Consider the following 15,436-nt stretch of genomic DNA (forward strand, 5'->3'; position numbering starts at 1 on the left):
TCGAAAAAAATGCATATGTGTTTAAATACCTTGAAATCTCCCTTAAAGATAATAAATAAAGAAATAAACAGATAAATAAATATATAAATGAATGAATAAATAAATAAATGAATAAATAAATAAACAATCCTCCAAATTCATTAGGGACCAATCGATAACTCTATTAGTTTGGTAATGAAATTAATTGGCTCAATCATTTAAAAAGACAGCATAAATGACTAAAGAACAAAACATAAGATAAGATACTCATTCATTGGTTTTGGCAGAAGGCAGAACTAACTTTAGAACCCCGTCTTTACCCCCCCCCCCCCCCCCACCCCACGCCTATTGTGCTAGCCTCGAGCTCGAGATGAGAGTAGGTTAATTTATGCTGCCGTCCCACCGACATCGCGACATCGCATCGCCACTGCCAGGTCTATCTCCGGGCTGAATTCCTGCAAATTCCTTTGAATAAATCTTTCCAGCTCACATTATAAGTCTTGCCAAGCTTCTTATCTACAACTGACGGCTGAGCTAAGGTATGTATTCGATTAAAAACAACGGCTTGAAATATTTATCAATCACTGCCCCCTGTCATAGATATAGTCAGTCTCCAATTGTGTACCGGAGGCTCCTGGCGAGCTGGCCTGGGGGGAATCCTCCCTGTAGGGGATTCTGTACTAGGACTATGGTGTGCCAATGCTGTAAACAGCACACACTTTAAAAAATCATTAAAATATCACTTTTGTGACCAAAAATACTAATTTCCATACAGTTGCAATTTATTTTTCACTAGTAACTTGGGAGTAATTTTTGTATTCACCAGAACGCTCGAAAACTTGAATTATTGGCATATTTTTGTCATGTTTGTGTACGCCCTCTATTGGTGGAAAGTAATATGGCAAGACAATTGCCATTTTTCATTCTCTATTTTTAATTAAGAAAAAATAATTCAAAGAATCAAATTTACTTAAAAACCAAGTTATATGATATATAGCTGTAATGGAAACTGACAGTGTCAAAAAAATCAAGCATTTGTCCCAAAGAATCTCATCAATGAATGTGATCTACAGTTCAATTTTCAAGAGTCGGTATGGATCTGGATGAGCCTTAGAGGATATGAGAAACTACTGATAGGATGTATGTACAGGAGCCCATCAGTAGACAACCATAAGGAACTGAAAGATGCCTTCACACAAGTCACCTCTGTCAACCCCTCACATGTCCTCATAGCTGGCGACTTCAATTATCCTAACATTGATTGGGATCTTGGAAGGGCAAGGTCACATGCTGAACAAGAATTCATTGAAACTGTTGCTGATTGTTTTCTTTACCAGCATATCAGTGAACATACCAGATACAGAGAAGGACAACATCCCAGCACGCTAGATCTTGTATTCACCAATGAGGAAGGTATGATTAACCATGTCGACTATGTGCCTGGTATTGGAAGAAGTGACCATATTGGAATCCTCTTTGATCTGACAGTGTACAGTCCTCAAGTCCTTAACTCCACTCCTCATTACCAATTTCACAGAGCACAGTATGAAGTAATGTGTGAAGAACTTGATCAAAACAATTGGGACTCAGCTTTGGATTGCAAAAGTGTTGATGATGCATGGGAGTACTTTTGTGATATCCTGAGAGACAAAATGCAAAAATTCATACCTCTGTCTAATCCAAAACACCGTCGTAAGAAGCAGAGATGGGTGACTAAAGAGGCACTTCGGAAACAGAACCAGAAACATCGTGCATGGAAGGAAGCACAGAGAACCAATCACCCTGTTGACATCATGAGGGCAAAAAGATTGGCGAAAGAGTTGAGATTTACCACCAAGAAATTATGCAGAATCTATGAGAAAGATATAGCTCTCAATGTGAAGTCCAACCCCAAAGCATTTTGGAGGTATGCCCATAGCAAGCTCAAAACATCCTGTAGATTAGGGGAAATCAGAGGGCCAGACGGATACCCTATATCTTCAGATAAAGGAAAAGCAGATGCTTTGAATGAGTTCTTTGCAACCACCTTCACTGATGAGGATAAGACATCCATCCCTTCACTTTCATCAAAGTATTCAGGAATGCCATTAACTTCCATCTCCATCTCGGAAGATGACGTCTATAAGAAACTAGTGAGTTTGTCAAAATATAAGAGTGCAGGACCAGATGGCATCCACCCATGTGTTTTGAAGGCAACTGCTGTTTCTATTGCAAAGCCCCTTGCCTTGATCTACAATGCATCACTAAAAGAGGGTAAACTACCAAGTGTCTGGAAGGTCAGTCATGTAGTACCTGTGCACAAAAAGGCAGCAAGGTGGATGTTCGAAATTACAGACCAATCAGTTTGACATCTGTGCCTTGCAAAATCCTAGAATCACTAATTCGGGATGAAATAGTTGGCCACCTTATAGAAAATGATCTTCTGTGTGATGAACAGCATGGCTTTGTTCCTGGACGCTCATGTGTGACACAGCTCTTGACGGCTATGGAGGAATGGACAGTGATGCTGGATGTAGGAAGTCCTATCGATGTAATCTACCTGGATTTCCAAAAAGCTTTCGATAGTGTCCCTCATCTGCGCCTCCTCTCCAAACTTGAGGCTTATGGTATAGGTGGCGAAATCAAAGCCTGGATAACAGACTTTCTCCGAGGAAGACAGCAGAGAGTTAAAGTCAATAATGAATTATCAGACTGGACAAGGGTAAGGAGCGGAGTGCCGCAAGGCAGTATCCTCGGCCCAGCAATGTTTGTACTCTGCATCAATGATCTACCAGACGGCCTTCAGGGGAAAGTCAAGATATATGCCGATGACACGAAACTATATGGCAAAGCCTCCACTAATCAAGACCTCTGTGCTATTCAGGCTGACCTTGATGCACCAGTTGACTGGAGTAATAGATGGCAATTGCACTTTAACTCCCAAAAGTGTAAAGTACTACACATAGGCCCTGGAAATGTCAAACACTCCTACTCACTCGGAGAAGACGTTCTTGAGCATACCGCAGTGGAGAGAGACCTTGGCATACTGGTTGACGAAGATCTCAAATTTCATAACCATGTTGCATATGTTGTCAAAAAAGCCAATGGGATACTTTCATGCATTCGCCGCAGTTTTGAATGTAGAGACAAATCTACAATCCCAAAACTGTACAAAGGACTTGTCAGGCCGATCATTGACTTTGGCAACTCTATATGGTATCCTAGATTTAAGAGTGACAGTAAAGCCATTGAGAAGATACAGAAGAGAGCAACAAAAATGATCTATTCCATCAGACACTGCACATACACAGAGAGATTAAAAGCACTCAATCTTCCTTCTCTTGAGTACCGCAGAAGACGAGGAGATATGATACAGGTGTTCAAAATAATCCATGGATTTGAACGCATTCCAGGTGATACTTTCTTTGAGTATGCAACAGGCAACACAAGAGGGCATAGTCTGAAGCTCTCAAAACCCAGATGCTTGACGAAGATCAGACAAGATGTTTTCAGCCAGCGTATCATAAAAGACTGGAATTCGCTGCCCGAAGAGGTAGTCACTGCTCAGACGGTGAACAGTTTCAAAATAAGGCTAGACAAGGTGTGGGCAGACCAGCGGTACTGCTCACCCTATGATGCATAAATCATACTAATGTTGAGGACGGTGCAGATTTCCAAGCTATGACTGCTGAGAAGATACCTACTTACGAGAAGGATGAAGGATTTGAACTGGAAGCACGACTGCTGGGATCATCAGCATTCTTCCACAATCTCGGGTAAAGGTAAAGGTAAAGAAAAAGAGAAAATAAGCCAAACATTGCCAACCTTATTTCACCACACAGGGAGTAGTAGTAACAGAGAACAAGGTTTTATCATAACCTTGTTCATTGAATGAGTGCTGTACAGGGACTCAATGGCCATATGTTTATGTATTCAGTTCGGATAAAACAGGGAAGTGAAGTTGCGCGACAGCCGAAGTAAGTCACTGTTTGCTCCCCTTTTTATTTTTCCCTGTTTTGGTGCATTTCAGGCCAAAACGGAATAATAATCTATTTTGGTACAGTTCTTTTTATATATTTTTATGAAATAAAGACAAAAATCAATGAGCCCGGTCGGGGATTTTCCATTGTTAACCCCCTATGGTGGCTGCATGATAGCGAGCCATCTGTGTACGAGGAGAAATTTTTAAACAAATCTAAATGTTAAAAAACTCCTTGAAACAGACGGCTGCCAGCTGTCTAGGAGCGGGATTGCATTGTCCAACACAAACTGAGTATTTTCGAGACAGCAATGTTGCTGCAAAAATACTCATTTTCTGTGGCCTTATGAGCCCAAACTTATGTAAATGGGCTACAATAATAGGTTACAACTTTTAGCCTACATTAATTTGTTTTTATATTACAATAATAAAGTGAAAATATCAAAAGTAGAAGAGATGTTATTGTCGCCATCTTGTCTTTGTGATTGCATCCTAGCGACGCGACACATCTACATGTACATGTATATAGAGAGCAGCAAAATCATTAACATTGCCAACTTAGATTTTAAAAAATACTTGCATCGGCGGATAACTCTAATTGTACAATACTTGCATTGGGTTTGTATATCATGATATTTATCGGCCGATGCAAGTATTGTACGATTCATTGGATTTTTCCGCCGATGCAAGTATTTTTCTTTTATTATAAGTTGGCACTGCTCATGATTTTGCCATCCTCTATAGATGTGTCACGTCGCTAGGATGCAACCACCCCCTCCCGGACTGCATTTTCATATTTCATTTTATCCACAATGCAGTTCCAGTTTTTCTCGCAGTGAACTGACCAAAATTGGTTAGTCTTGTTTCAGGCCATTTAACTTTTGTTTGAGATGGACAAGTACCCAATTAATATACATGTACTGTTCATTGTGACTAGTCAGTGAATCAAAGCAAAATCTTTATAGGGATTGATTTCTGATGAGTTATGATTTTAACATGTGAGTGAATGGGGGTCCAATACTCTTGTGTGCCCTAATGTAAAAGGGTGTTTCTACCTTTATGATGACCGTGTATTGTGTTTTCTAGTTAGCTACAGGGCGCCATCATGTGGTGAACAGCAATGCAGTCTGCATGCTTGTACAGTATGCATGTTGTCATGCAAATACAATGTGCACCATAGCATATGAACTTGTGATCTACTTGTACCCAAATACCATACTTGACTATTACAGACTGGTATCAATATTCATGCCTAGGGATTAGTAGATTTGTAGGCACTTTTATTGAGATAGTACAGTGTACATGTCTGTTGATATTCTAAGGTCAGTGCGTCATTAGACACACTATTCTCTGGGCAATACCACATACATGGTCACGACCCACCAAGCAAATGAATTTTCCATTCCTATGGGTGTTTGTGATACTTTTCCCCCTCTTGTTATTCTATCACTCCTGCCCCCGTTGTAAGTATCGCCATGATCTTTATAGAACTTTTACAAATACCGTTAATGTTTCCAGATTTTTTTTCTTTCTGTGCAAAACCTGTTGGGTCATGCATGAGTGAGTGCAGTTCATTACAGTATTTCATTTGGTAAAACTTTTGATTTTTGTTTTAAAATATACTCTTTACTTTGTCTCACTCTTTTTCTTGTTTATGAATGTTTGAATGCTGCACTGGTCATTTTACTTATTATTGCTATCTAGAATTCATAAATTGTAGTCTGTGATCCTGGGCTAATGAATACAATTAGATGGGAAATTTTCTGTACCGGTATTTATTTTGAATTGCCAGTCCATCCAGATAGCTGATGAAATGAATACCCCCTGTATTCAAATTGATGTTGTGTGTGCAAAATATGCAATGAAGAATACACTGTACATCTACTCTCGAGATTGAATTCTTGGTATTTGCTGAATAGGCTCAGTTCCACTTGACTTGATGTTGCCCCTGCATTAAAGGGATGATCTAGACTGGATTTATATATATCTCAATAGAGTAAAATTGGATTGACAACTGGTTGTGCATTAGTTATTTATTGCTGCAACTAATTTCATCATATGGAAACGCATCATTTACACATGTATGAAAAAATGAAACAACCATGATTTCATGTAATAACATTTAAAAAAGGAAAGTGGGGATATGACATCAGCCCACCTAATGAATTTTCATGATGATGTGCATATAAGTTTTATAACTGTTTTCACGAAATATTGACAAACTTTAAAATTCAATAACTTTATTACTAGTATTATCTGATTTTGATGAAATTTACAGCATTTTGCTCTGTGAATTTTACTATATTTATTTAGATATATAGATATTTTCAGCCCGGACCATCCCTAAAAGGCCCAACAAATACGATGTACATTTACCTGATTATGATAAAATGCCTGTGATATTGAAGGGGAAGCTTTTAAATGCTGATTCAGTATGCACATATACATGTAAAGGGGAAGTTCACCCTGCAGTTCACCCTGACATGAAATGTTAAAAAATTGTTTGAAAATAATGAAAATCCATTGATCAAAGAATAACAGTATATTTAATCAACTTTTTTTTTAAATAAGAAGCGAAACTTTAGAAACTCATAACTTTCCTATTTCACTTGAGATTTTGATGAATTTCTCAACATGTAAATGCTTGAGTGATTTTTTTCTTTTATTCAAGACAAGTTTGTGTTGCCAGGGTAAATGGCTCAAATTTCAAAAAGTAAAATGTTTGGTCTCAATATAAAGGTAAGCCTACTATTAAAAACGAACAAATGTCACAATTTCTTCCCCAACTTGGTGGAAAGACATATTAACTCTTCATGCGTTCTTTTGTAAACTCCTTGTGTGTTGCATTATTTTAGCGTGATCCCCTCTACGCAGTATAATACACTCTGTTATTTAGAGTGCCGTAACTTTTTATCTGATCATTTTGAAAGAAAATGTTGTGTAGCAAACTTGTAGAGTGTTTCCTGGGCTTTCTTATCGTATATAAATTTATTGGATAAATTATGGAAAAATGTATAGTAATTTACATTTTCTAAATGCTTTCTCCTAATACTTCCAACAAAATTCGTGCCATGAGTCACAGACTCCTAACAATAAACCTGGCCATGGTATTGTTTGTGAGAAGGGTTTTTATTGATTTTCTCCTCTCCTTTTTCAATGAACTTCCTGGCTGTGATCAGGATGTATTGATTTTTTGGGAAAACTCAACGATTCTGTAATTTGTAAACTGCGATAATCCGTCGAACGCTAAACTAATGTCGCACGCGCGATTGATCGATCGATACACATGTACGGTATACACAAACGCCAGGCTATACATTGTAGCTAGTCACGCTCCGGGGCATGCAATTGTTCCAAAAACAATGGGACAGGGGACGTCTATGGGAAATGTGTGGTTGTGCAAAAATGCGAACGAAACACGCCTACGGATGTGTAATAATGCGAACGTAACGCATGAAGAGTTAAGGTACTAGTATCAAACCTAGTCCATATACCGATATTGAAGCTCTCTTTCACAAGGCTGACATAGAGGGCCTTCTGAGTCTCAAGAATATACATCCCCTCATGATCTCCTCTTCTCATCAGGGGATCGACATGTGCAATCTGGACTAATGCACGTTACTTTCTACCTCCATGGTTAAGCCAACTTATGGGGGAAAGATAAATATACGAGAATGACCCTTGGAATAAAAAGAATATACAAGTGTGAATGATTAAAAAAAAATCAAAGTATAAACTCAATGAAATTTTAAGGGGGGATGAAATAATAGAGCATTTGAACATTGTTGTATCATGTACAAAGAATTGATAATTTCATTATAATGGGCAAAAAATAGATGTTCTTGGGCATATTCCCAATGTACAAAGGGGAGAGTTGTACTCTTGTGACATTACAAATCTTGGTTACATTGCCAATGGGATGATCTCCAGAGCATTAGTGATCTCAACGTTCAAATGCCCATAAATTTCTTATCGTTTGCTCTTGTTTTCAGATTTTATCGATCTTTTTCTTTTTTTTTCCATGGAAGAGGCCTACATTTTTGTACATGTACTGTATTATGAATCTGATGTCAAGTGAACATTTTACTGAAAAGAATGTGCATGTAGGTCACTATGAAGGCCTACATGTAAATATTTATAGTGTACATGTGAAAAGCAATTCACATTCACCTTTTACTATTTCTGCTTTTGAGGACTTTCTAAGACTGCAGATGTTGAGTGTGAAAGGGGTTAAGTGATTCACATCCTCTCTGCATTGCTTCTGTATCGTCTGGAGCATGGAGCTACTAGTTTCCTGAACTAATTTCCAATCTTCTGTCAAGTTTAATTCTACATTCTTTGTTATGCCTAAAGTCAGAATAGTAGCCTGTCTTCAGGAATACTGAATAATTTATTCAATAAGTTCTTTGTCTTGAGAATATATTTTACCTCAAATAAAAACTCTCCAATTTTGAATGATGAGGATCTCTGTATATGCACATTGGATTCAGTATTGCAATAGTGTCTTGTTTTTTTTTCTGTGTGAAGTACATGTAGGCCTTTTATAATATTCAAATGGGACTCTTATGGACATTGTTCAATTATCAATATTCATATTGACTCAAAAAATATATATAAACATATAATCTGGGCTAAAAACATTGTTTCAACTTGGGCAAATATTTGACCTGTGGAAGTTCAATTTCACCTGTATAATTCACAAATTTAAGGTTGAAGGTAAACTGCCAAATCTGTGTAACTTATCTGGATAGAAATGAAACATTGACATTATAAAAATATAATAATGATAGAGTCTTGAACTAATACTAGTAGCAGAGATTGTCGATATCTTTGTTCATAACAAGTGCAAATTATTTTATCCGAATAGGGTGTCTCAAAATTGGAAGTTTAAATTGAAAGTGACAACTCAGAGGCTTTGAACAACTTGTGATTATGTCATATTCAGTCAATGTTTCTTATTTGCAAAAGTATAAAGCTTGGGTGTGTTGATGCATATTTTTGATACCCCAGTAGTGCACGTTTACCAATTTGAAATATTGTAAAAACATTGAAAGCTCTGTGTTTGGACAAAAAGGGAGAATATATACACAAGCAAGTAGGCCAATATTGAATGGAGTTCATGTGCACACATGCAGTGTTGCACATGAAGCTTGTGAGAAATCGTTTTTTAAATGTGTACAGTTTGAAAGGGTAGTTTCCTCACTTTCCTGGTCAATATTTTCATGAATATGAAAAATAAAACAAATAGTAAACAATAGAATAGTGTGAATCTTTAAAATATTTGTACATAACATGTTGGTGATTTGGAGATAAGTACTTACATGTATCATGAATGAATGCTGCACAATATTGTATAGGAATTCAATGATCACATTCACAGGTTGTAAAGTCCTACTATTCACTATTACACAAACCAGGTGAAATAAATGGAGAAAAAAGTTGGGTACCATTAGGGGAAAATGGGTGATTAGCCCTTTGATGCATTTAAAACTTTTAACACATTGACCAGTGGGCTTCAAGAACCCTCTCAAAGTAATTTATGTTTTTACACTGTTATACATGTACTTTAACAGTGACACTTGCAAAATTCTTTTTATTATTGGTGAGTTACAGGGTACTAAATAGGAAGAAGGTTTTGTTATATGTTTTTGATCTGATATGTTGCAGTTTCATGTGAGGCATGACCCCCACTGTACCCCATTTTTGTAAACAATATTGTATTGAGAAGTACATGTAATATGTCGTAATACACAAGTTTAAATTTCATGATATTTGTTATTATTATAATGTAATATCACCTTGTTCAGTCCAATACTGTGAAGAATACCATTTAACTTGTTATTGTAAGTCAGGGGCCGCAGAACAGGGAGAAGTCTAGGCAGTCATTAACGTGTACAAAACCATGGCCATCTGATTGGCTTTTTCATTTTGCATCGCCACCCCCACGTTTTAAACAGTTCTGCAGCCCATGTACATGTATGTAGCTCATGTCCAACGCAGTCCTACACCCCAGGCCAATCGTAGAAGTGTGAATAAAATATTATTTATTTATGTTTACCGATTGAGTTGTACTGTCAGATACAATACACTGCGAATAGTAATAGCTTCACTCAGTGGATGAGGCTGTAAAGCTACTCAGTTCATTGTCATATTACCTAGCCTAGATAACTCATCTTCTTACGTCTACTCCTCAGTCTCTGAATTCCAGTCTGCTATCACTGATCTCAAACACACCGTGTTCACAAATTAGTTTTACATGTACAAGTGGGGGCGTCGCGGTCTAGTGGTTACAACTTGTCTTTCAATCAGAAGGACGTGGGTTTGAATCCCAGCCGGGGCATGTTTTCCTTTGGCAAGAAATTTACCCACACTGTGCTGCACTCAACCCAGGTGGGGTGAATGGGTGCCCGGTAGGATTTATTCTGAATCCTTGAATGCTTTTATTATAGTGCCTACATGTATATATATGCCGGCTCACCTACAGCCGGGGTTATTTATATCAAGCACAGTAGAGTAAGTACATGCAGCTGCGCTATACAAATGGAACATACTATTATCGTTAATGGGGCTTGGGGCAAATTAACCCCTGAAATGCCTCTTAGAACTCTTGAAAACTTATACAGAGCCCATGAAGTTCCCATAGGGTCTAACATGATAAACTGTAATAGAATGTAACAAAATTGTCCATATCTGAAGGAAGGGTGGGGGAAGGGGTCGTTAAATTTTAGTGGAAAGAAAACGGGTAAATGTGTGAAACCTGCAACATGGGCAAATTGTAACATGACGCTTTGCTTAAAATATGCAATGACATGATTTTAAAAAAAGGGGGGAGTAGTGAAAAAGAAAAATATGTATGCAGACTGATCCATACTGTACAGTATGTGAAATAGGCAAGGAGGTGATATTTCCTTGGTATAGGCCTATATTTACTTCTTTCCCAAGTTTAGCATAGAGATATAAACACAGATCTTCATGATTTAAGATCCCATCTGAACACTGCTACAACTGCTCCTGTCTCGAACCTACTCGCCATCCGCCAATGACATTAACATTCTGATAGAGGTTTTCAAACCTAAACACAATTTTCCTCCCCTCTCGTCCAAGTTGGACAATGCGGCTCTTTTCAAGCAAATGATTAGCTGCCCACACTTCTGTTGGTCAATCTGGCTTGCCCACACTGAAATAGCAGTCAATACAAGTGAAATTGGTTGTTGTGGTGTTAAAAGTTCTTTATCTTTTTGTGGACAAACATTTCTAATATAGGCCTAAAAAAACGATGATAATTACATGTAGAATAATATTGATGATCATAATTATCAGACCAGAATCATTAGGGTTTATTTGAAGGTATTTCACACTGATCATTGCTTCAAATCAATGCTTTGACTCTTAGACCAAAATCTTTTAAATACTTGTTTTGACCAATTCTAATTTAAAAAAAATAGTAATTCAAATTTTATTGCTTTCACCCATTCCTTCACAAGGTAAAGCATTATTTCTTTTCTCTTTATTCCTCACCATGTACTTTATTTTGCTGAAAATGAACATTTTACATATACTCCAGAGTGCAAGAATTGTCTATATTTGTCTATCTCCTTTTTTTTATTACATAATAAATATCAATATCTGAATGAAGTTACAGTATTTCATACAAAATTCTGTTAACAGTTCAGCTTGGTGACAGCCACAATTTGGAGGTGGCATGGAAGTACAATCTTTGTATGTCATGAAATAACTTATAGTTTGGTTTGTTTTCCTGTATAGATAGAAATAAGGATACATGCTTTGTTTGTCAGATTATATTCTTTTCAAGAATAATAATAGGAAGTAACAGTGAGTGATAATTTATTTGGACTGCAAAATAACAACTTCCTTTTATTTTTAAAAGACTCTTTACAATTGAATGCAGAATTATCCATACTTGTAGAAAGTGTTTGTTTGTGGGTTGCGTGGGGTATGAAGTGCAGTTCATTATCCCTTTAAAGTTGACTCCATTCAATGAGTTCGCAGAAAAATGGAATATTATCTGTCTAGTATACTGTGAGTCAGGAAGCGCAATGTCTTCCTATTTTGAAATGAACTGCATAAGTAACGGTACTTGTCTATGTACTTTCTCTCTACGAACTATGGGTTGTTTAGCTACTGGGGGGAAGATGACATCATGCTATATGAATGACATCATTGTATATCCTACCCATCAGCCCCCATATAGACTCCACAACCAGGCTTTTTGTCAAAGCTTGATACACTGTATTTTTATCGACATATAAATGTTTTATTTGTCCATTTTTTCCTCCATATAGGATTGAAACTCACAATTTTTAGCCAAAAGTTTGACATGGGATATTTACGATTTTCAATTGTTCATGTTTGTTCATATTTGAAATTCCAGTTAAATATGTTCTGTCCACAGAAGGTCACTTTTTCCATTTACATGTACACTGTAGTTCTTGCAGTAGGAATAAAGTGAAGAAATAGTCCTAGTATTATATTTAAAATACATCATACAGGGTGCTACATAAAAAAAGCACTTGCCCGATTGCCCGGGCAAGTAAAAGTTGGAGTTGGGAAAGTGTTTTAAAGTAAAGACCAAAACTACTTGCCCGAATTGGGCAAGCAAAATTAACACAGAAGAAAGCAAAATTCTCACAGTATATTTAGGGTCGTTATGATATTATTGACCCTAATTTTGGTCATGGAAGGCAAGATAAAATCACTTTGGAAAAAGAAATGCAATAACAAGGTAGATCAGTTCATATCAAAAGAGAGAAAGGGGTCAATAGTTTATAAGACCGCAAAACTTTATTTTGAAGAGGTAAAACTTTTTTTTCCAGGGATTTTATCGGGCAAATAAAATAGATTTCTGGGCAAGTACATGTATATTCAAACTATTTAAAAATGTAATTGCCCGACCGGGCAAGCACTTCTAAACAGTTATGTAGCACCCTGTATCATATAGTATTTCTTTTTTAGATGAATATGATATTGAGGGATGTAGATGTGCCCAAATCAGCTTCTTGCTACTATGTTTATAGCTCCAATTACCAAATGTGATGATGTACGTATATTTCATGGAATTATAATTAGGCGGTTTCAAACCGCCTCGATCACAAGAATCCCCGTTAAATTACGAGAACTTTTTAAGGCTAAAAAATACCCGTTAATTATTCCTGCATTCACACCGCCCCGAAACACATCCTTCGGGATAAGTTCCCGAAGTTACGAGCATGCGCAGTGTGGTCTGATAAGCAGGCAAGGCGGGAGATTCAAAATCACTAGCCCAGCAGCCACCCACGCCGCCACGCCCAACGACACGCTGGGATAAAAGTTCCCGTAATTTGCTTTCACATCGCCAAAATACCTGCAACCTTGGAAAAATCCCCACGAAAGTTCTCGTAATTTCGCCAAGTACCTACTATTTAGCGGGTATTTTCTTTCGGGGAGATTACGCGTAGTTTGCTTTCACATTACCAAAATACCTGGTATTTTCTGATCGGGGGAAAATTTCCCGATCAGAGAATACCTGGAACTGGCGAACTTCGAGGCGGTCTGAAACCACCTACTGACAGTGAGATTTGGTAATGAATTCAATCCTTTCAATAAATAATTTGAATTGCTCCCAGCCTCCCACCCCGCACTTATGGTGATAAATCAAGCTTTACCCTTTTATTGGTGGGGGGGGATATCCTAGAATTATGGTCAAAGAACCCTTTCCCTATCTGTCCCTGTACCATTGATATTTTAAATCTATTCCTAAAACTTACTTATTTTCAAAATAATTGTTATAATGTTCATTATATAGTAATTAGTATGTGGTTATTGATCATTGTCAGTTTTTTATTTATTAATTTTACATTTTGATTCAATTTGTTCTAATTTGTATGGCATATCTTAGATTTAAAGTTTGGGTTTAAACCGTTCATGGATTATAATTGAAGTTAGGTTTAATGTATAAGTTATTAATTTGATATATTTTGTAAAGCGCATAGGGAGTCTTTTGACTATTATGTGCTATATAAGTTTCCAATATCATAATTTATTGATATTATTATTGAAATTCATGTTTCAAAAAACTTTTAAATGTAAGTTGGAGAATAAAGATGTTTGTCACTCATCATCATTGGTAAAAATAAACTGTGCTGAAATACATGTACATTCTTGCAAAATGTATGCTTAAAGGCCAAGTCCACCTCAGAAAAATGTTGATTTGAATCAACAGAGAAAAATCAGGCAAGCACAATGCTGAAAATTTTATCAAAATCAGAAGTAAAATAAGAAAGTTATGACATTTCAAAGTTTCGCTTATTTTTAACAAAATAGCTACATGTATATAAACGAGCCAGTCACATCCAAATGAGAGAGCCGTTGATGTCACTCACTCACTATGTCTTTTGTTTTTTTATTGTTTGAATTATACAATATTTCAATTTTTATGAATTTGACGATTAGGACCTCCTTGCCTAAAGCAAAAAAATGTTAAAATAATGGAATTCCATGTGTTCAGGGAGGAATGAAACTTCATTTCACATGACAATGACGAGAAAATAAAAATATTTCATATTTCATATTTCATATAATAAAATACAAAAGAAATAGTGAGTGAGTGATGTCATCAGTTCCTCATTTGCATACCGACTGAGATGGACATATAACTGATTTGTGAAATGAAGTGAAACTTTAAAATGCCATAACTTTTTTATTTTGAATACAATTTTGATGAAATTTTCAGCGTTATGCTTGTTGAATTTTTCTCTTTTTATTCAAATCAAGTTTTTGTTGGGGTGGACTTGTCCTTTAATAATCGTACATGTAGGTCCTAAGTTTTTTTTTAATATAGCATACAATTTAGATTGTTTATTTTTCTTTTATTCACTATTCCCCCCTTTTTTAAAATCATGTCAGATGTCTTGTAGCTTGAAGACCTTCATGTAGAATAGTATTTTTGTCAGATTTCAAAACCAAAACAACTCGTAACTACTACTTGAGTCATTGGAATTCATCTTGTGAGTTGTGACCAACTGGTAAATGAGTCTAGCACCCCCAAGTGTTAACTGACTGACAGCTGCAATAGATGGGTCATATAATATACAGTCCTCATATACCATAACATCTCCATAGAAAGCAGTGCACTGAACAGAACAGGAGAGATGATAGAACGACAGTGAGCCTGTCTGCTCATAACAGGGATATAGTCAGGGAATACTTCACAGTGGAAAGGGATCTTGTGAGATAGACGGCAAAGACTTGGAAGTACAAAATAGATGCCTGGCAGCAGCAGTCCTCATAATCACTTGGATAATTTGGATTGTAATCAATTATTGTATTTTCTGAAAGGTAGGCTTTCTTCTGATTTCATTAAAGTGCATTCATTTGCGTTTAATTATAATTTGAGAAGATACATGTATTTTTTAGCTAAATGCATTCATGACAACTTCATGAGCACTCTATAATATTAAGAAGTTTCAAACTAAGCTACATGGACATGTAGGCGTCATATTT

At 36.6% G+C, this 15,436-nt stretch overlaps 1 protein-coding gene across 2 annotated transcripts in view; it reads left to right on the top strand.

The window, feature by feature from the left end:
• The first annotated feature begins 373 nt into the window (after positions 1-373).
• Positions 374-15,436, top strand: part of LOC121430477 — a 47,989-nt gene continuing 32,926 nt past the window's right edge. Inside the window, exon 1 of one of the 2 annotated variants that reach the window (XM_041627746.1) lies at positions 374-518. The gene's annotated coding sequence lies outside the window, so the exon portion shown is untranslated. Of the gene's footprint in view, positions 519-15,012; positions 15,272-15,436 lie in introns of those variants that run through there. The other variant, XM_041627745.1, reaches the window with a different exon arrangement.

Source organism: Lytechinus variegatus, chromosome 17 (genome assembly GCF_018143015.1).
Source record: "Lytechinus variegatus isolate NC3 chromosome 17, Lvar_3.0, whole genome shotgun sequence".
NCBI classification, from domain to species: domain Eukaryota; kingdom Metazoa; phylum Echinodermata; class Echinoidea; order Temnopleuroida; family Toxopneustidae; genus Lytechinus; species Lytechinus variegatus.